We start from the raw sequence: 22,657 nt of genomic DNA on the forward strand, positions 1-22,657 counted from the left end.
CTAAGCACAGAGCCCAGTATAAACCCTGAGCCCTATTTTGGGGTGTGGCCTTGAAACAAAACAAAACAGTAAATATCCAAGTGGCCCTTGGCAGAATAAACAGTTCCCCACCCCTGGATTAGAGAGTCATAATGTTGATTTATTTATAATGAACCCTCACTTCTAAAGCCAAGATGTAAGAGTGAGACCATGAAGTCTTTTGAGCATGAAGCATCGGGACCACTGGGAAAGGTTCATCTCATACCAATTCACCTGCTCAGATGTTACCCTGACATAGGACTCTCCTGAAGAGATACTTCATGGGTCTGAAGATGCCATTCCACCCAGCAGAGTCTGATTCATGGAGCCCAGACGTCTGTGGGAGTTCACTCAGAATGCTCAAAGTGAGATGGGAAAGGATAGGAGGTAAAATGCAGTTCCTACCTACTGCATTCCATCTTAACACATACTTTTAGAAATGTCTACATGTGGGGCCAGAGCAATAGGAGACAGGGTAGGGTCTTTGCCTTGCATGCACCTGACCCAGGTTCAATCCCTGGCTCCACATACAATCTCCTGAGGATGACCAGGAGTGATTTTGGAGTGCACAGCCAGGAATAACCCTTGAGCACTACTGGGTGTGCCTATCCTCCTCTCCTGCACAAGAAACAACATCGATGTATCACCTCACACCAGAGAGAAGGGCACTTATCAAAAAGAACAAAAGCAATGTGTTGGCATGGATGCAGCGGGAGAGAGGGAGAGCAGGAAGGGACCCCTCATTCACTGCTGGCAGGAATGGCAACTGGTCAAGCATTTTTAGAAGACAATATGAATGTTTTCCAAAAACTAGGAACTGAGCTTACATATGAACCAGCAATTCCACTCCCAGCAGTTTATTCCGGGGATCCAAAAACACAGTGCAGAACAGACACCTGTACTCCTATGTTCACTGAAGAGCTATTCAAAACAGCCAAAATCTGGAAACAACCCAAGTGCCGAGAAAAGATGACTGGATAAAGAAGCTATGGTACACAATGGAATTCTACTCGGTTGTAAGAAAAGATGAAGTCATGTAATTTGCTGCTACATAGATGGATCTAGCAAGTATTATATTGAGCAAAATGAGTCTGAGAGAAAGGGACAGACAGAATGATCTAACACTTAAGATACAACAAGAAACATAATAGACCAAAAAACTAATACCCAGAAGCAATAGGTACAAAGAGCAGGAGAACAGTTCCATATTACAAAGCTTGCCACTTGGGGTTGGAGAAAACAGGTCAGATAATGACAGAGGGAAGTAGCCACTCTGGACCAGGCCTAGGTGCTGAAAAGAAATAAAGTTATGGGCATGATATCCTATCAGTAAACATTACTGCAAACTACAATGCCTAAAAGGGGAGGGGAGAAAAGAAAAAAGAAAAAAAAGTGCGTGCCTAGAGGCAGACGGGAAGGCAGGAAGAAAACTAGGGCTATCAGTGGAGGAAAGTGGACACTGGTGAAGGGTTTGGTGTTGGAACATTGTACACCTGAAATTAAATCTGAGTAACTTGATAACTCTGCAATTCACAATGATTCAATTTAAAAAATAAAATTTTCCAATAAGATATAACAATTTTTACATAAATTCATTTTCTAAATCTATTTATATTAATTTTGCAACTTTGTTACTTAATAAATTTTAATCCTAGAATTGTATCAACAGTTGCTGTGTTTACCTACATTAAATTTTTTTTAAAGTTACAACTTATATCACATATTTCTTCAGTTGGTATCCTGAAAAATAAAACTAGAAAATTGTGTAGAAAATAAATAAATAGAGGCTGAAGCGATTGTACAGCGGGGAGGGCGTTTGCCTTGCATGCAGCCGGCACAGGTTCAATCTCCAGCATCCCATATGGTCCCTCAAGCACTGCCAGGAGTAATTCCTGAGTGCATGAGCCAGGAGTAATCCCTGAGCATTGCTGGGTGTGACTCAAAAAGAAAAAAAAGAAGAAGAAGAAAATTTGGACAGTGGATAGGGCACTTGCCTTGCATGCAACCAACCCAGCTTTCATCTCCGACATCCCACATGGTCCCCCAAGGACCTCCTGGACTTGTTCCTGAGCATCGCCAGGTGTGGCCCAAAAACAAATAGAAACAAATAAATTTAAAAAATAAAAATAAATGACTACATGTGAAGAATATTAAAAATCATTAGCTTCACACAGGTCAGCATGAAAATTAAAATTTAAAAATCTAACAAGTACTGAGAAATTTTATTGACCTGGACAGGGTTTCTATTAACTATTGTTAGTTTTTTTTTTCAATGAACTATTTAAGAAGACAAGAAAACCTTTTCTTATTTAAAATATACTTTTTTTTTTTTTAGAGAATCTAGAATTCTCCCTCCCGTCACTCATCAGTTTGCTCGAGCAGGCCCAGTAACATTGTGAGACTTGTTCTTGTGTTTGGCATCTTGAATACATCATGGGTAGCTTGCCAGGCTTTGCCGTGCAAGCAAGATACTCTCGGTAGTTTGCCGGGCTCTTCGAGATGGGTGGAGGAATCGAACTCAGGTCAGTCATATCAGCCGCATGCAAGGCAAATGCCCTACCCACTGTGCTATTGCTCCAGGGGCTATATATAAATTTTGATAAATCTGGAAGATATTTATCTCTGACTTTCCAGTCTCCATAGCACCTTCTTATGCCCTTGATTTCTATTTGAGAACTTAATCCCCAATCTCTTCACCATTCTCTGGGCTATTCATAACTCCATTAGACCCAGAGGGAAAAACTCAGCCATTCAAGTCTAAATCGACAAAAACACAGCATTTTACTTCCACTCGGACACAGTGTGGAGGATGAGGTGTAACACAAATCAGTTCAATAAGAGTTCATCCATAAGGTTTACAGAGTCAACTGAGAAAAGGCAGAAGGAGTGAGGGTGTGAGGCTGGAACAGCTGCAGTCATATTGTGACATGAGGAAGATAATCCAGAGGAAGCAGAAATGAAATATAGACAGACCTTCTTGTCTCCTCTATTTTCAATAGTCATTAATTACATTTCTCTTCGATTTAGCACATTTTCCTCAGTTTTCTGATAACAACTGATAAAATGACTGGTTACCATTACCTTAGATAAATGAGATGCTGCTCTGGAATCCTTATAGTGCCATAACATTACATATCAAGTAGCAGTTTTCATCTGTATCTCTAGATGACACTGCTTTTCTCTTATGTAAACCTTGGGAATCACAAATTCTTCACGAGTATAGGACTTTTTCTTTTGCAGATTTGCATTCAATTATTTATTCTTAACTTCATATTGTCCCCCAAATCAGGTTTATTTCCTCACCGAATTTTTCTGTATTTTATCTAAAAATATCTTTAATTTCTTCTTGAAATGTCCCAAATTTTCTTAAAATGTCTACCTCTTTTTCACTTAAATCTTTTCAATATAGCATTTCCTCTAGAAAAAAAAAACACCTCTGGAAGTTTCAGGGACCACTGTGGGTCATAAGTGGTCAATAACTCAAATTATTCTTAAACGTTATGTTAAAGACAAGTATTACTTTAGCCTACAACAAGCTATGTATAAAAAATACAGTAAAAATACACATTAACATACAGAAATAATAATGTAAAATATACAATAGAGAGTTTAAAAAGCAAACAGATATACCCATCCAAAACAAGTGAAAGGAAAGCCTTGCCAGTGAGTGAAAGTCAGAGGTATTTCACACATGTCCTGCACCCACCAATGTGAGCCGAACACAAAGGGTTATTCTCAAATGACCACACGTGAGATGGTCAGCTTCAAGCCAAGTCACCCTACATCAGTCTCAGAGCCAGCCCTGAGGCCCACGGGCAAGGTTAGCCTAATTCCCCCTGGCTCAGCACAGTCTGGTTCTTTCTCTGTGCAAAGTGGAGCTCGGGGCCTCAGATGGAGAAAGCCTTCAAAGTTTTTCTTATTTGAATGGGCATAAAGTCCCCATTGAAACCCAGAAAGCCTCCTCATTGTGGAGCTGACCTTGCCATTCCTACATTCCCCAGAGGTAGGGACAGTAGCAGGAGCTGAGGAAATGTCATTCAGCAATTTTCCTCGAATGAAACTGGAGAAATTTGCACGATCCATGTGGAGCTCATTGTTCTCCTGTCTAAGCTTATTAGCTGTTTTCCTCCTGAGAGCACAAAAGAGTTACTGAGAGTGAGAAAAGAATCCTACCGGAGGAGGGGGAACCTGATGGGCCTCCTAGAGACCCTTCACTGCAGGCCTCATTTCATTCCCAGCTGCCTCAGCAGAGGTCGCTGAAAAGAGGTCACAGGTATTTACCTTTCTTCACTGTCAGTTTCAATCTGTTTTATGGAGGGGGGAAAAAATGTCAATGTTCTCCTCATTGTTATGCCCTCAGCACATTCATTCTTCAGGGTTTATTATGGAAGGAAAGACTTTTGAAATGAGAAAAGAAAATGTCATTGGACCAGTCTTCAACTTTATTCACAGACAGACTGATCTCTTACTTAGCTATACTGTTTACAACCTGTCTTTTCTTACAAGGCAAGTTTTGTCAGAACAGAAGCATGGTGGCATTTATGGCCTAACACATCCTTAAATATCACCCACCTGTTATTATGCTGCTATACCTGCTCATACAGAGAAATGTACAGGGAACAAGAAGACCAGAAAATAGTTAACAAATGCAGGATTTTTTTAAAATCAGGCTAACATGTATAAAGTACAAATAATCCCAAAAAGTAGATGCTCCAAAATGTATCTTTATTTTATCTTGCATATATGGTAAAATGTCTTCTAATTAAATGTATGTATGTTTTCAGTCAGTGGAAATTAATTAAATGTATACCTTGTGTTAGGTATTGAGTAAGGCCCAAAGTATAAAATGAAGAAGAAATATGCCTACAGTTTTCCCCCTTCAGTAGGGAAAAAGAAGAAAGAAAGCAGACGACACTGAGTTTTTAAGTATAATGTAAAATATTAAAGAAATGAGCATCCATTCAGGTGTGTCAGCCGAGCCAAGCAGGCCACATAGCAGACCACCAGGAAACTTCAATGCAGAGCATAACCTTAGCAAATGTGGGCGCAAGGTCACATATGTTCCCTAGGAAGCTCAGAAATAGGGTTTTGTCAGCACACTAAGCATGAATCTGTTGCCAACAGATTAATTTATATTGTCTAAGTTTACCAGGTCTGAGGTAAAACCCACAATTCTAGTTCAAACCAACCAGTGCAATGAGATATGCATTGTCATGGGGATCATGAGCAGAAACAAGAGAAATCATGAGCAGAATCATGAGAAAACAGCCAGTTCATTCTGCGCCTAGAGACACAGATACCTTCACAGTCTCAACCTTACAAACTCAGAGAAAGTGCTGAGATGAGTGCAGAGGCAAACTAGAAAAATGATTTAGATGCAACATAGGTTCACAATTTAGGCAATGACAGCATGAGACATCTGTCTCCACACCAGTGAGACCTGCTGGAAATACTAGCATAATTAAGACAACAGTCACCCTACCTCCAGTCAAGGCAAAGCTTTCCTACTCACCAACCAACTTCCTTATTAGCTCATTTTTTCCATGTTTTAACATATCTAATTTTAATAGAGCAGAAATGTTGCATTTAGTTCATTTACATTAGTAATTTTGGGGGGCTAAAAATAAATTAAGGACAACAATTTAAATTCCTTCCTAGATGTTAGAATGTTGATTTTGGGATATTTCCCCCAATTTGCATTCCGTTTGTATAGATGGGTATGTATGTAAATGTATATACATGTACATATGACTATGCATACACTTATTTGTAACTCTTGATAGGTGAGGGGTACCTGGAATATTTGTCAACATAATGTCATACTCAAACATATACTACTTCAGCATTTATAATAATTTAGAAGTAACTTAAATGTTTGCAATGCAGTCTTGCTAAAAAAGAAAAACGGAAATATATTTAACAGATATATATTTTTTCTTTTGGGGTCACACCTGGTGATACTCAGGGGTTACTCCTGGCTCTGCACTCAGGAATTACTCCTGGGGGTGCTCAGGGGACCATCTGGGATGCTGGGAATCGAACCCGGGTAGGCCGCATGCAAAGCAAATGCCCTACCTGCTGTGCTATCACTCCAGCCCCTTGTTAAAAACCTTTTACCTTACTTGAACTGCAAATTATTCTCTCATCATTTGATACCTACAATGCTATATTTCTCACCAAAGAAATATATATTTATATCCTTTAAAAATGGCTAAGTCTTGGGGCTGGAGTGATAGCACAGTGGGTAGGGCATTTGCCTTGCACGCAGCCGACCCAGGTTCAATTCCTAGCATCCCATATGGTCCCCTGAGCACTGCCAGGAGTGATTCCTAAGTGAAAAGCCAGGAGTAACCCCTGAGCATCGCCAGGTGTGCCCCGAAAAGCAAAAAAAAAAAAAAAAAAAACCTCTTATTAAAAAATGGCTTAGTCTTTACAAACAAAAAAATCTGTTGCCCAATCCATTTTCTTTTTGTTCTTTATCTAGTAATAATCTGCTTACTTTCCAATCAGTATCCATGACTTATAGCACTTATAATACACATTCATCGGTAAGCTGATTGAGGGGAGTGATCATATCTTTCTTCTTTCCAGCTGAGTCCCAGAGCCATGCAGTGAGTATTCAGCACATTAATGTTCACTGGTCCCCCTATCCACATACTGTCTCTCCTACTCACATCAATACACATAGGATTTAATATGATTCAATTAATTCTCAAGATATATTTAAGTCACATTTTACATTTCAAGCAATTTCCCAAATCAAAACTATTTCTTCCCATTGATCACTTTTTATTAGTTGCATACTGTGCCAGTATGTAATTATTTCATAATTCATAACTTATCCACTTAATTTATCCCTTTCCTTTGCATAAATAGTGCATGAAGGCCACAGATGCAGGTCAGTAATACAGCACTTACCTTACATGTATGAGGCCTTGGGTTCAATCCCCAACATCACACAGCACTCCACCCTCCTCCCATCCCAAGCACCACTAGGAGTAGCCTCATAAGCACAACTGGTTATGGACTTGACAAAAAAATAATAGTAACATAGTAATAAAATTCTGTGTATAAAATCATCCATAATTATTCCCTTAAAATGATATTCTGTAAAAAGTAATAAAATAATTTTTAATAATCTTTTAGAATTGGAACCACTGCACCTGACTCAGTAAGAATTCCTTAGTTTCAATACAGAGAACTAAATTGCTTTACGGAACACTCGCAATTTCAATCCCACAGCAAGAATGCCCTCTCCCTGAACTTGCACTGGCAGGAGTATTGGGCTTTTTTATTTTATCTTTTCAAAATTGAAATTTTCAAAACAATATGTTTCTTTTGGATATATTAATAACTTCAGTAAGGACTGACTTGACCTGGGAAACAATATGTATTAGATTTTATACTGTTAATGTTTCCAAAGTGATACTGTGGCCTCTATTTCCAAAGTTGATGCCTGAAATTTTTTTTGAAATAAGGTAAACTACAAATGAATACAATCTCCACATTCTGGATAAGAACATCACCTCAGCACCCAAGAGATAACTGAAGGCAACTTACTTATAATGGAAACAGGAAAGAAACACGCTATCTACACGGAAGGCTTTCTAGGGGAGAAAAATGATTAACAGGAGTTTAGAACAAAAGCTCCTTAACAAACAGCAGAGTAAGCACAGATTCGAGGTCATCACATTAGTGGCTGTTGTAGAATCCTATTGCCTAGCACCCAGGCTCGCTCCTGTTCAGTCTTTTCCCATGATGACACTGAGTAGGACCATATAACCTGCTTTTCCCAAGGAAACATTAGCAAAGATGACACAGTGAAGACTTAATATGCACCTGCGACTTGCCCACCATCACACAAGGCAGTCCAGTGGAAGATCACAAAATCATCTACTTCAACTATTCCCATGGAGGCACCACACACAAGAATAAGGCCTCGTCAGACCATCCAGCACCAGAGAAGCTGCCAGCCAATGGCAGCCTTGCAAATAGCTCAAGACAAGAAATACCAAAGACAAGTCAGTGTTGCTTTCAGCCTTGAATCTAAGGTGTTTTCCTATGTGGCAATTCATAACCAATCCAACACACTCTAGGCCTAAGAAATAATTTTCATTTGCCATTTATTGAGCACTTAAGAGAATATTGGAGTCCCGAACATAGAGTTCTCACGTGTTAATAAATGCCACTATATGGAATGAGAAGGGTTGATAATGGTATAAATAAAAGGAAGCCTCTACCCTACTTTGGTTAGTCGCAGTTTAGACTGTAAAGAGAATGCATGATTCTGTCCTGAAATATGACCAGGCAGACTTAAACCAATGCAGGCAGCATGGCAAACAAGGGAGGAAGACAGCTGAAAGGGCTGGAGCTCAGGCTTTAGAAGAAGGATGCCTGGGTTTGATTCCTAGCACCACATAGCCACAAGGTTGCTATGGGAAGCAATTCCTGAGCATGAAGTCAGCAAGAACACATGAGCACCTCCAGCTGTGGTCCATAAACAAACTAAAAGATTCTAATGGGAGAGGAAACAAGGCAAAGAGAAAAGAAGTAAAACAGGATATTCAGGAATCTATACATGACCTTTTTTTTCATAATAGTTCATGTAGAAAAGTTGGAGAGATGCAAAAGATGAAGTTCTTCACACTTGGGGTAAAAATTATTTTTCACCTCCTCATTTTAAACTCTTCAGTGCCACCCTCGAGAATGTCATGCAACAACTGGAATGGGAAGGAATGGGAGTGAAGATAGATGGTCGGCAACTACACCACCTCTGCTTTGCTGATGACGTCGTTCTAATAACACCAAACATCAGCCAAGCGGCACAAATGCTGACCGACTTCGACCACGAGTGTGGAAAGGTCAGATTACAACTGAATCTCACAAAGACAATGTTCATGAGAAACAGTCTTGTTCCAGACGTTCCATTAACTCTCAACAGAACGACCATCTCCGAATGCAACAGTTATATATACTTAGGTCGAGAAGTCAACATGACGTATGACCTGGCACCTGAGTTGTGCAGGAGGAAGAGAGCGGCTTGGAATGCTTTCAAGAGCATTGAAGAAATAACTAAGAGGACAAAGAACCTCCAGCTCTGAGCACATCTCTTCGATTTCTTTAATGTTCTTCCTACATTAACATACGCCTCAGAGACCTGGGCACTACAAAAACAGGATGAGAACCCTATTTGAGTCTCTCAAAGAGGAATCGAAAGAGCTATGCTTGGCGTATCACGCTTCACTCAAATGAGAGCTAGAATCCGGAGTTCCGACCTCCGTCAACACTCAAGAATCAGGGACACTGTCTCATTTGCCAAGGCATCGAAAATCAGATGGGCTGGACACATAATGAGATTTAGAGACGACTGCTGGACTAGAGCCATTACAGACTGGATTCCACAGGACGTCAAAAGATCACGTGGATGCCCACCTACGAGATGGTCAGACTTCTTCATCAAGACCCTGAATGATTGGTTTGAAGCTCTTCATGTTCCTAGAATGAACAGATGCCATTGGGCTACGCTAGCAGGCAGCAGGGATGAATGGAGATGTTACTGGTGCCCGCTCGAGCAAATCGATGAGTAATGGGGTATCAAGTGATTAAATGATCATTTTATAGACACTATGTGGGACATTCAGTATGAAAAGAGTCTATGCTCTTTTGTTTTGTTTCCAATTTGGAGCTACACCTGGTGGTGCTCAGAGCTTGCTCACCAGCTCTGCACTTGGATCATCCTGGCAGGGCTCGAAGGATCAAATGTTGTGCTGGTGATCAAACCTGGACCAGGCACATACAAAGCAAGTACTTTTAACCCCTGTACTATACTATTTTTATGGCTCCTCTGCCCTTGAGTCTATGATATCCTGCCTCTCTAGAGTGCCCATCTTATTTCTGCAAAATTTAAATGATCTATTTTTATATAAGTCACATTCTATTTGACCCTACATAGCTATTAAGCTAGGAAGAGGATTCATCAGTGCTGGATCGTGTTCCACTCCTGATAACTCATTCTATAGTAAATTCATTCTACTGTTCCTGTTAATCTTTTTTTTTTTTTTTTGCTTTTTGGGTCACACCCAGCAATGCTCAGGAGTTACTCCTGGCTCTGCACCTCTGCACTCAGGAATCACTCCTGCCAGTGCTGGGGAACCATATGGGATGCCGGGGATCAAGACCGCGTTGGCCGCGTACAAGGCAAACACCCTATCCACTGTACTATCGCTTCAGCCCCTTTAAATAATCATTTAATTTAGCCAACTTTTAGGATATTTTTCTTAAGATTATTATAGAAATGTGACAACCTAACAGATTTCAGATTATAGGGGGAGTGGAAACAGAGAAATAAATGATATCCGGCAAATAACATTAAATCATTAAATGGCAACAAGCCTTTAAGGGAGTTAACTAATTTTTATAGCAATTAAAGAATTAGGCCCAAAGCTGTTATTTTTAAATAAACCACTAATATTGGGGATATAAAAAACACTGAAAGGCATGTGGAGATAGCACAGGGGTTAAATGGGAACCTCAAGCGCTACCAGGTGTAGTCCTAAAGGTCCTCAGTACTGTTGATATAATCTGGTGGTCCCCAGCACACACGACCCAACTAGCACTTCTTTATCCAACCCTCAATTGAACCACCTGCCAATGTCCAAGTATTTCCAGAGATGCCCAGAGCTCCCTGAACACCACTTAAGGCTTAAGAGCCTTCATCCCCATCCTATATAAGAAACCAAGAGCACAATGTAACAGGAGGGTGACCCTCCACTGACAAGAGACTCCAGACTATGTTTCCACATTGACTTATTCTTTTGTAAGACCACAGTGTGAAAACTAAAGAATAAAATGAAAAATTTTAAATGTAAATATTCATGATGTTATTGGTTGTCCAACAATTTATTGTATGGGGGAGAGAGAGAGGTCTATCTTGGAAAATGTGCTGGTCAGAATGCTCCAGAACTGGCCCTCTACACACTCAGTGACCCCAAATACATAGAGCCCTCTTGAGGTTCACCAGCTGTTGATATTAACAGAAGAGGCTCCAGATAAGGAATGACAGGTCACACAACAGAATTAGTGAGGGTCAACAGAACAAGAGTCAACAGTTAATAGCCTGCAGAAGGAAAGCCTCTGTGAAAAGAGCCAGACCTCTGTTTTCTCAGGGTAATCAAATGCCTGACTTATGTAGACTCATAAAATCGATTTTTTTCCTGGTTTAATTGACTGATGCCTGGGTATTACATAAACCTTAAATGTCCTCCAGATAAGATTTAATACTATCCTACTAAATCCAGACCTCTAATTACTTATGTTTCATGTGAGAGAGCCCAGTGAAGTGGATGGATATCTTTTCCAGGAGGACAAGCCCTTGCTTTGATAATGTCAAGGAGACCCACTGAACAATACCTCCTAACAGTCATCAATCAGATAAATCTTCATCTATTTAAACTACATCATATCCCTAACTATTACTCTGAAGTTGGTTTTATTTTTTCAGGACTGATTCTAGTATGGTACTTTATTAAGATACTTTTTGGCGCTGGGATCACATCTGAGGCCTCACACACACAAGGCATGCACATTATTGCTGACCTACATCTCCAGCCCAAGATCAGGTTTTAAATCTTAGAATACAGACTCAAGAGGACTTGAAAACTTTTCTAGCCTAAAAGGAGGTCAACAAAAAGAGAGATATGTACAATGTCTCAGAGATTGTAAATAACTGTGTGTAATCAAAGATGGAGGGCAAAAAGCAGATTAGTAGAGTAATAGTAGAATCCCAAAGCAGCACATTTCATTTTTGAATAGTTCTAATTATCATAAAATTCTCCCACAAATTGGGATTAAACATGATTCTTGAAATTTCCACACAACATCTTCTGGGACCACAAGTGATCAATCTAGTCCATGAGCTTTTGTTGGTACACAAAAGTAGACATCTGAATTTTCTTATAATTTGCTGTTGCAATTTTTTTACTATTTATGATTTAAGGAAGCCTTAATCCACATGTCTTTAAACAACATATTTTTCCAAAATTTGATATTGCCTTAAAATTAGTAATTTCCGAATGTGTTTTGGCTAACACCTCATCAGTAAATAAATACTTGGAGCACACTGCCAAATATATTTCTAAAGTTTTCATTTGTGTTGACTTTTCTATTCTGCTAGCTACGATATATCAAGATGATTTTTTTTAAAACAAGATGATTTAGAAAAATAGTTATACACTCAAATGAGAGATAGAATCCGGAGTTCCGATCTCCATCAACGCTCAAGAATCAGGGACACTGTCTCATTTGCCAAGGCATCAAAAATCAGATGGGCTGGACATGTATTGAGGTTTAGAGACCACTGCTGGACTAGAGCCATTACTGACTGGATTCCACAGGATGTCAAAAGATCGCAAGGACGCCCACCTACAAGATGGTCAGACTCCTTCGTCAAGACCCTGAACGATCGGTTTGAGGCCCTGCATATTCCTAGAATGAGCAGATGCCATTGGGCTACTCTAGCATGCAACAGGGATGAATGAAGCCATTACTGGCACCCGCTGGAGTAAATCGATGAGTAACGGGATATCAAGTGATCAAGTTAGACACCATCCATGCCCCTTGTGGCCCTGGCTGGTCCAGCACCTCTGGGTTCGAGCAGCACCTGCAGATGGGGTCTGGCTAGGTAGGGGGACACCTGGAGACAGGGAAGCAGCTGCCCACAAAGTGAGGCACAGAGAGTGAAAGGGGCTGCAGGGCGCCCCCAACGCGGTGTGCCTGCAGGGAAAGTACATCTGTCCCTGCTCCCTGGAACTTTCCACACAGATGCATACACACGCACATGCTCCATCACTCACCAATTCGTAGGTGAGGGCATGTATGGGCAGAAGCTTCCGGGAAAGAGCTTCGATAGGCGGCAGGACACAGGAGCATGTGAAATGAATCTTGCCCACGTGTGTGCTGCGCTTGGGGGAAGGCCCCGCCCAAACACAGTGAATGCCCGCAAGTTAGTGGCTGTTTTGCATAAGATCGAGGTGTCTTCTGACCAATGAGCACCCTTGAAAAAAATCTCCCCGCGTCCAGGAGGGAGAATTCAAAGGGCGGAGCGCCTGCTCTGTGAGCACAAGGTTGCAAGTACCGTGTCCTGAACCACCAGCTCAAAACGTGGGACGCCTTGTTGTGGCCCTCAGCCGCAGTTTGCTGGCCCCTACTGTAGACTGCTCCTCAAGCACTGTGTAAGTAGTACCGTCAGAGAGTGCACAGGGAGAAGGCCAATCCAGAAATCAAGTAAGAAAAGAAAATCTGTCAGTTCCATAAATCAGAGTTAGAAAAGAGAAGCTGTCGGTTCCATAAATCAGCTATAAAAATTACATCATGCACAAAGCGAACAGCAAAATTAGAGCTTCTGCCCTTAAGTGTACATTCTATTATGGAGAATGAGTTATGACTTCTTCCATTACCTACCACCTTGCCCATTCCTTTGGCGCTTTCTTGAATGACTACATGCATCTTATTTCATCCAAATAAAAACAGGGGTGGGAATGGTGAGGTAGGAAGAGTGGAAACCTCCAAGTCTTTCATTGTAAGTCTAAGGACTCATAAGACCTAGACTTCGGGACAGATTTAAAACTGTCTTCTTCAATAATAGTTGGAAATGATCACTCTGAATTAAGAACTGAGTGCTCAAAGTAGGTAAAGGGACATACATGATAACCTTTCAGCATTCGTATTGCAAATTATAATATCCAAAAGGAAAGTGATCATCATATCCAAAAGGAAAAAAAGAGACGGAGGTGGAGAGGGAGAGGGATGAAGGAAGAGAAAGAGGGGGGAGGGAGAGAGAAGTAAAGTGCCTGCCATAGAGGCAGGCGGGTGGGGGGACAGGAGGGAAACTGAGGACATTGGTGGTGGGAAATGTAAAGTGGTGAAGGGACAGGTGTTGGGACATTGTGTGACTGAAACCCAATCATGAACAACTTCGTAACTGTGCATCTCACAGTGATCCAATTAAAAAATAACTTTTTTAAAAAAGAATGTGTATACAACTCTCAAACTCAACAGTATGAATAAAATGGATCAACCAATTGGAATTGTAAAATATAAATAAAGGCTGGAGCTGGAGCGATAGCACAGCGGGTAGGGCGTTCGCCTTACACGCGGCCAACATGGCTGACCTGAGTTCGATTCCTCCGCCCCTCTCGGAGAGCCCGGCAAGCTACCGAGAGTATTTAATATGCCAGACACAGTAACAACAAAGTCTCCAATGGAGACGTTACTGGGCCCGCTCGAGCAAAAAATATAAATAAATTTGAAAAAATTGAAAAATAAAAAGTATTGAAAAGATTTCACTGGCAGACATATCTAGGAGCAACTATTCTTGAGCAAATATGTTCAAGATATTATTTTCAACCATCATGATCAACTAGGAAATTCAAATTAAAAACAAAGATATCAGTATATATAGAACGGCAAAAATAAAAATAGTGATATCAAATATGGAGGAAGACTTAGGGAAACAATCTTTCATTGCTAGTGGGAATGTAAAATGATACAGCTATGCAATAAAACAATTTAATAAATAAATAAAACAATTTGGTTGTTTCTTACCAGCTTAAACTGAGACCCAGGTTGCATGATGTCATTATTATTTAGTCATGTTGCCTTTCTTCTTTAACTTCAGTACAAATATTTTTTTATTTAAATGTAGAAAACATATTGGGTTATGTAGTAAATTTCATTTATCTTTCCATAGCCATAGTTCTGGTAGTTAAGTAATTAATACATTACATATTTTAAAGAGTAAATTGCAAGGTACTATGAACATATATAAAATGTTGTTCTTTCCAATGTGTCTGGACCCCGCAGTAGGTTACTGTCGCTAGGCCACCCCAGGGGGGAATGGGTGCTGTCCCTCTGCCTGCTCCCTCTTGGCAACTTGGTGGCTGTCATCCTCCAGAGGCCATTGGACAGTCAGGCTTGGGCCCGCAGTGGTGAAACTTGTTGGGCCTCACGGGATGGGGGCGGGGGGGGAAGCCGGGCCTATCCTCCCCACCCCAACGAGACCCAAGTCATCACCCACAAACGGCCTCTCTGGCTCCTCATCAAGCTGCTCAACGGCCATGATCCCAGAGACTCAGGAGAAGATCTCTAAACCCAGTGGCTTTTGGCAGAAATCCCTCCAGATTTAAGTGTTAAAATTTCGGAATTTCAAAACCACATGGCCCTACTGCAGCCACGCAGCATCATATGTTATTCATAACCAGCAATAGAACACAAATTGTCTATTGTTGCCTTTTCAGCAGATCTGAGTGTTGGGGTAAAATCTCAAATAATGGTGGGTCTGGTGTCGAAATAGTGAATGTGATCAAAGTAGAGAGAGAGTAATGTGGAAATCATCTGCCCCACAGGCAGGGGGAGGGTGTGGGATGGGGGTATACTGGGATTTTTGGTGGTGAAGAATGGGAACTGGTGAAGGTACGGGTGTTTCACTGTGTGACCAAGACTTAGACCCAAAAGCTTTGTAACTGCTCTCATGGTGATTCAATAAATAAAATTATAAAAAATGGAAAAAAAGTAAGGTGGAATTCATGCACAATTCAATCAGCTAATCAGTGGCTGAATAAATAGCAGTACTCCTACAAAAAAAAAAAAATGTTGTTCTTTCCAAAGGCAATACTTTCAGCTAGAATTTTATTAAGCAGCATGTTAGTTCAAAGTTAGAAGACAACAATTGAATGGTCTATTGCATGTATATGGTTATTGAAATTTGTTAATGTATAAATTAATTTTCATTAATTACCTCAACGTTATGGTGACAGGCATACAGTAAGGCAAATATTTTAATGGTATATTTCTGGAAAATAAGTATTGTTGGGGGAAAAAAAGTCTTCATCACTTTAGCATTTACCTTTTAGGAAACCAGTAAACTCAAAGTCTTGGATATGCAATAATACAATAACTTTTTTTTACTTGCTTTAAAAAATTTTTATAAGTGAAACACCATGAGGGATATACAATCACATTTTTAATTTCTCTGAATAGCTTCCATCACAGGCTGGAGCGATAGCACAGAGAGTAGGGTGTTTGCCTTGCACACGGCCAACCCAGGCTCGATTTCTCCGTCCCTCTCGGAGAAACTGGAAAGCTACTTGAGAGTACCCTGCCTGCACGGCAGAGCCTGGCAAACTCACCGTGGCATATTCGATATGCCAAAAACAGTAACAACAAGTCTCACAATGGAGACATTACTGGTGCCTGCTCGACCAAATTAATGAACTATGGGAGGACAGTGCTACACTGCTACAGCTCCCATCACACTGAAGCAGAATATTATCATCTGCTTAAATCATTCATCTCCTTGTCATTTACTTGATATTTATTGTGTAACAATATAAGAAGCTGATGTTAAACAGATGAGATCACTATATTAGAGGCTGACTTTGAGAAGCTGAGTTGGGTTAATAATCATAATGATTTCTACATCAGTTTATAAAATTTCTTAGATCAGGGTACTAAGATGATTCTTCTCTCTGGGTTCAGCTTAAATAGTCTAATGCCTGTATGGTATTATTTGTCTGGTGTTTATTTTCCCTTTAAAACTCTCTAGTAAGATTAACAATGATTTCAATTAAATATTAGCCTCTAAACATGCTAATGAAGTTCTGATCTTCTTAATGGTAAGTATTAAGAATACACAGACCTGCTTAATTTACATAGCATTACACTATTTACCATTAATTTGCTGTCATTATTTTAGATTATTTTATGACTAAACCAATAAGACTTCCAGTATATTATCATATCATCAAGTTACAAGTGGGAGAGTTTTATAGGAATGTGATAATCTCAAAGTATTTCAGAAAATATGTATAATAAAAGCTCAATTCATGCATCTTTAATTTTACCACGGAAGGCAGCTGATGATTCCAAAATGTAGTGCAACTTAATGGCAAGTAAGAAGTTGAAAATAAAAAGGAAATAGGTAGTTCTGTGAATTTGCATAGACTGAAGCATTTGCAGGCTCCAGTTAACACTGAACTAATAGCATGAGTTTGGTAGTGAATTGTCCACAATCTACACTATTAGTATTTCTGCCCCATTTGCCTCTGGTATGCCACTTTGCATTCAGATAAACAGCATTCAAACAGTCACTGAAACTGATTTGCCTTACCCTTTTTTTTATATTGAATCACTGTGAGATACTGAGTTTCAGTCATACAATGATTGAATACCCATCCTTCCACCAGTGTACATTTTTCATCACCAATGTCCCCAGTACCCTCGCTCCCATCCCACCCTCCTGCTGCCTCTATGGCAGGCAATTTCCCTCTCTCTCTCTCTCTCTCTCTCTCTCTCTCTCTCTCTCTCTCTCTCTCTCTCTCTACTTTTGGGCATTATGGTTTGCAATACAGATACTGAGAGGCCATCATGTTTGGTCCTTTAACGACTTTCAGCACACATCTCCCATCCTGAGCAATTCCTCCAACCATCATTTACTATCCCAGCTGCCTTCTCCCCCAATTCATGATACAGATTTCCAACCATGAAACAATCTTCCTGGCCCTTGTCTCTATTGTCTTTTAGTGTTAGTCTCATATTATATTATTTTCTACTCCACAAATGAGTGCTGTCCTATGTCTGTCCCTCTCTTTCTGACTCATTTCACTTAGCATGATACTCTCCATGTCCATCCACTTATAAGAAAATTTCATGACCTCATCTTTCCTAAAGCCACATAGTATTCAATTGTATAGAAGTACCAAAGTTTCTTTACCCAGTCTTCTGTTCTCGGGCACTCGGGTAGTTCCAAGATTCTGGCTATTGTGAATAGTGCTGCAATATATGCAGATGTCATTTCTACTGTGCTTTTTTGCTTGCCCTAACCTTTGAGTGATTCTCACTGATTTGATCAATTACTCTATCTTTTAATTCCTTGAAAAACTAAAATATAGACAAATGGCAGTAGCAGCTAGGAGACAGATGTGTAGAAAAATATATGGGAGAAGCAGCTTCGGAATTTCTACTCCATTGCATCACACAGGTACATTGAGTGACTTTTAATTCAGTTGAATTCTTTGCTGAGACACACACATGCACCCACCATTCTTTCCCACAGTTGCACCCTCCCCTTCATTCCCTGCCCCCATGCCACCACACTCCTAACACTCCATAAAACCTAACACTTTCACATTCATCTTCCAGAATTAGAATACATCTTCAGATGCTCACTCTGCAACATATGCTTTTAACACCTTGTCTCAACTTAGGAGAATTAAAAATAAAATGAAACATCAAGATCTCAGATTAAAAACTTCAGATTATTAGGAAAGCAGTAGATACACAACCATGTGTGTTTTAGTCTCTGGAACAAATCTTTAAGAACCCCTACTCCCTACCAACACTGAGATGTAAACAATCTAAAATGTTATTAAGATAAAAAAAATATATAGTGGAGGAAGGCAGTCTCTAAAACTGGGGTTACTTATACCCAAAGCTTCATAGAGTCCCACTAACCCACTGCTTCTTTCTGTTGTTCCTTATTATACAATTTAAGAACTTCCAAACATTGTTTCATCTTGAACTGGATGCTATAAATTTGGCACCTGTCCAAGGCCAGAGTGTTAGTACAAGGGGTGAGGCATTTGACTTGCATGCGGGCTATTCAGGTTCGATCCCAGGTGAAGCAGATGGTCTTCCAAGACCCACCGGGAGTGATCCCTAAGTACAGGGTCAAGAGTAAGCCCTGAGCACAGACAGGTGTGGCCGCAAAACCAAAAAAAAAATAAGAGGAAGAAAGAATAAGAAAGAAAAGGGAGGAAGGAAGGAAGGAAGGAAGGAAGGAAGGAAGGAAGGAAGGAAGGAAGGAAGGAAGTTCTCTAGACGCTTGATCATGTCTTACTTATATAAGGCTCTGCTTCCATCCCCAAAACCTCATGGCCCACTGTGATGGTCCCCTAGCACCCCAGATGTGGCTCCCACAACAGCAATAACAATGAAAATTGAGTTTAACACCTAAAACTCTAACTTGAACGTTTCCTAAAGAAAGCTGGCCAGCCAAGAGGAGCTGCCTGTTCTCGAGAATGATCTTTTTGTGGGCAGCATTTTCTGGGGTTTGAACACTCTGAACCTTCTTTACACCCTGTACTCCTTCCTGCCACCCCCAGATTGATGAAGGGCAGATAGGGGGGTTCTCTGTACCCCAGTAAACAAGTATGATTTTATTAGTCATGTGAATTGGACTCTTAAGTGAGAGAACATCTATTTCCCAATGAGATTCCATAAAAGCACCATTGAGGAAGCTGGCAGGACATCAGACTACAGCACAACAAGGTACATGGGCTACTGTCACGAGAACATGCCCAGGGTACCCCTGGGCTGGCATCATTGTTAATGCAACTGCCTCACTGGTTCCTTTCCCACTGGTTCTGAGTTTCTTTCCCTGATGGTTCTCTTAGCAGTGACCAGCCACGGGTACCACTCTAGAAAAGAGATAGTCACAGTTCAATGTCCAGGAGAACCAGTGCAGGAGTGAAGAAGGACTTTAAAGCATTAAGCCCTTTAAAAGTAAATAAATAAATAAATAAATAAATAAGCCATTCTCATGAAGGTCATAACCCCATTTTAAATTGGGGCCAGCATCGGGGATATGGTGCCACCAGCAGGTCAAACAATACCTGCAGGACAAGTGCAGCAGTAGACTGGCTGTGCCTTCAAGCCTCCTGATACCCCAAAATTGTCACTGTGCCTCTGGCCAGATCCCAACAACTCAGGACCAAGTTTCCCAATAAATTAAACGGCCAAAAGTTAGGTATGTGGGAGTCACGCCCACAAACCATCTCTGGCTCAGTTATACAAGCTCATTTATCTGCCTTAAATAAATAAATCTCAAGAGAGATCAAAAGCCACAGTTCATCTTGGACTATGCAAGGCAAAGCAGACCCGGGAAATTGAGGGGGACAGGTTAGCCTAGTGCCTACCCAAGCAGAGCCCCTGGCAGCCACATGCTTCCATAATCCAAAATTGCCATGCTCCCAGTCTGTCTCTACCATCACAGGACGAACCTCACTGAGATATAATCTGCTAAAAATTCAGGTAAGCGGGTTTCGTGACTGAAATCTCCAGGCTTTTTTGGGATTGGGATGGGCCACCTTTCCCCACCTCCCTGACTTCCAGAAGCCTCAGCAGTCAAATCCAAACCCCAAAGCTGCCGCCAAGTTAAAAAGTTACTCCAGCCTTATCTTCCTAATAAAAATACTGAATGCCCTAAATAAACACAGTGACCTCTTAGTACCTCTTATATTGCAAACCATAATGCACGAAAGGAAAAGGAGACAGGAAGAAAAGTGCCTGCCACAGAGGGTGGAAGTGGGGGATGGTGGGGGTGGGGAAATGGAGGAAATTGGGGTGGGAAATGTACATTGATGGAGGGATAAGTGTTGGATCATTGTATCCAATTAATAATAGCTTCATAATGGTCTGTCTCAGATATTCGATAAAAAAAGATTTTTTTAATAAAAAAAGTAATGTGGAGCTCATGACTGCTTCAGTCAGCTTAATCAGTGGCTGAATAAATAGCAGTACTACTACATTAAAAAAGAAAACCTTCATCATAATTGCAGGGCCAAGGCTTCTCTCTGTTCTCCCTGACTTCTGAAGCAAAGCAGACAATTCGAGAGCAGAATACTTGATAGACCAATTTCAATTGTGTTCTTACTTCCCATTTAAAATGAGTGTGGAAGTCCACCACGGAGATGTTTGAGATGCAGCCTCTGAATCTTTTGCAGAATTTCTATCAGAATGTTAATTTTTTTTTCTATTTTTCTTTAAATATATAGTCAGAATTTTAAAGTTTGATTACCAAGAGTCTGGCTTATATAAAAACATTCTAAGTCACTCTAAAAATTGAGAACTTGTCTTTTTTTATATTATTGAATTACCAAGAGATAGAGCATTACAAAATTGTTCATGATTGCATCTCAGTCATACAATGTTCCAACACCTATCCCCCCCACCATGGTGTAATTTCCTAACACCAGTGTCCCACGTTTCCCTCTCACCCTTCTAGCTACCCCCCACCCCAGTCTGCCTCTATGGCAGGCACCTTTCCTATCTCTCTTTCTCTTGAGAGAACTTTTCTAAAGTATTTTTTCCAAATGCTTAGGTAAATCACTTGAAATAAGCAAGAAGTTGATGGAAAAACAGTGTCACAAAATATCACAGTTTTATATGGCTGACTGGCAGGATATATGCATTGCCTAAGAATTTTACTTCTCAATTAGGGGAAGTCATACTTGTGAATGAGAAAAGGTTGGGTTTAAGGACCACTTCCAGCCCAACAGAGACCACTTGCAGAACTCCTTGCAGGAACCATATATGTGATGCTGGGGATCTGACCAGGCTGGATGCATGCAAGGCAAGTACCTTACCATATATTATCTCTTCAGCCCAGTAATCACATTTTGATCATTGGAGATGATTTTTTTCAGGAAAAGATATTATAGACCTATGAGCCATTTCTTTTTGGTTTGGGGATATATCAGATGGTGTTTGGGGACCTAGGGATTGAACCTATGCTCTTGAATGCAAAATATATGCTCCAGCCCTTTGAATTATCTCCATATCTCATGTAAATAATCTCATTCACTTAAATTCCTTGGTGAACAATCCAAAACAAAAGCTAAAAGCAATTCTACCGGAAGAGCAGTGCCTCAGTGAACATTTTTTTAAAGATATAGTTGGCTTTTCATTATTATTTAAGTTATAGTGGTCTCTTTATTATTTATTTTATGAGTTAATTTAGAATGATTTACCTATATGTCTTCATAGTTATTTTTTTTGTTAGTGAAATACCATGAGGTACAGTTACAGACTTAAAAATTTTGTGCTTGGGTTTCAGTTATACAATGATCAAGTACCCATCCCTTCACCAGCGACCATCCTCCACCACCACGGGTCTCAGCATCCCTCCCACCCCCCATACCCCCCATCCCACCCTGCCTCTGTGGCAGGGCATTCCCTTTTGTTCTCTCTCTCTCCTTTTGGGTCCTGTGGTTTGCAAGAGAGGCACTGAGTGGCAATCATGTTTGGTCTATAGTCTACTTTCAGCATGCTTCTCCCACCCTGGGAGGATCCTCCCAACACCCTTTATTTGGTGCTCTCTTCTTTATCTGAGCTTCCTTCTCCCCTAGCACGTGTGGCTGGCCTCCAAGTCATGGAGCAAAATTCCTGGTACTAATCTTGACGACTCCTGGGTGTTAGTCTCCCATTTTGTTGCTTTATGTTCCCCAGATGAATGCAATCTTTGTGTCTATCCCACTCTTTCTGACTGATTTCGCTTAACATGATACTTTCCATGTAGTACCACTTGTATGTGAATTTCATGACATCCAAAAGAACAAAAGCAACCCATGCTGGCGTGGATGTGGCAAGAAAGGGACCCTCCTTCACTGCTGGTGGGAATGCTGACTGGTCCAACCCTTTTGGAAAACAGTATGGACGATTCTCAAAAAATTAGAAATTGATCTCCCATTTGACCCAGCAATACCACTCCTGGGAATATATCCCAAAGAGGCAAAAAAGTATAGTCGAAGTGATATCTGCACTTGTTTGTTTGTTGCAGCACTCTTTACAATAGCCAGAATCTGGA

Source organism: Sorex fumeus, unplaced genomic scaffold (genome assembly GCF_029834395.1).
Source record: "Sorex fumeus unplaced genomic scaffold, SorFum_2.1 ptg000051l, whole genome shotgun sequence".
NCBI classification, from domain to species: domain Eukaryota; kingdom Metazoa; phylum Chordata; class Mammalia; order Eulipotyphla; family Soricidae; genus Sorex; species Sorex fumeus.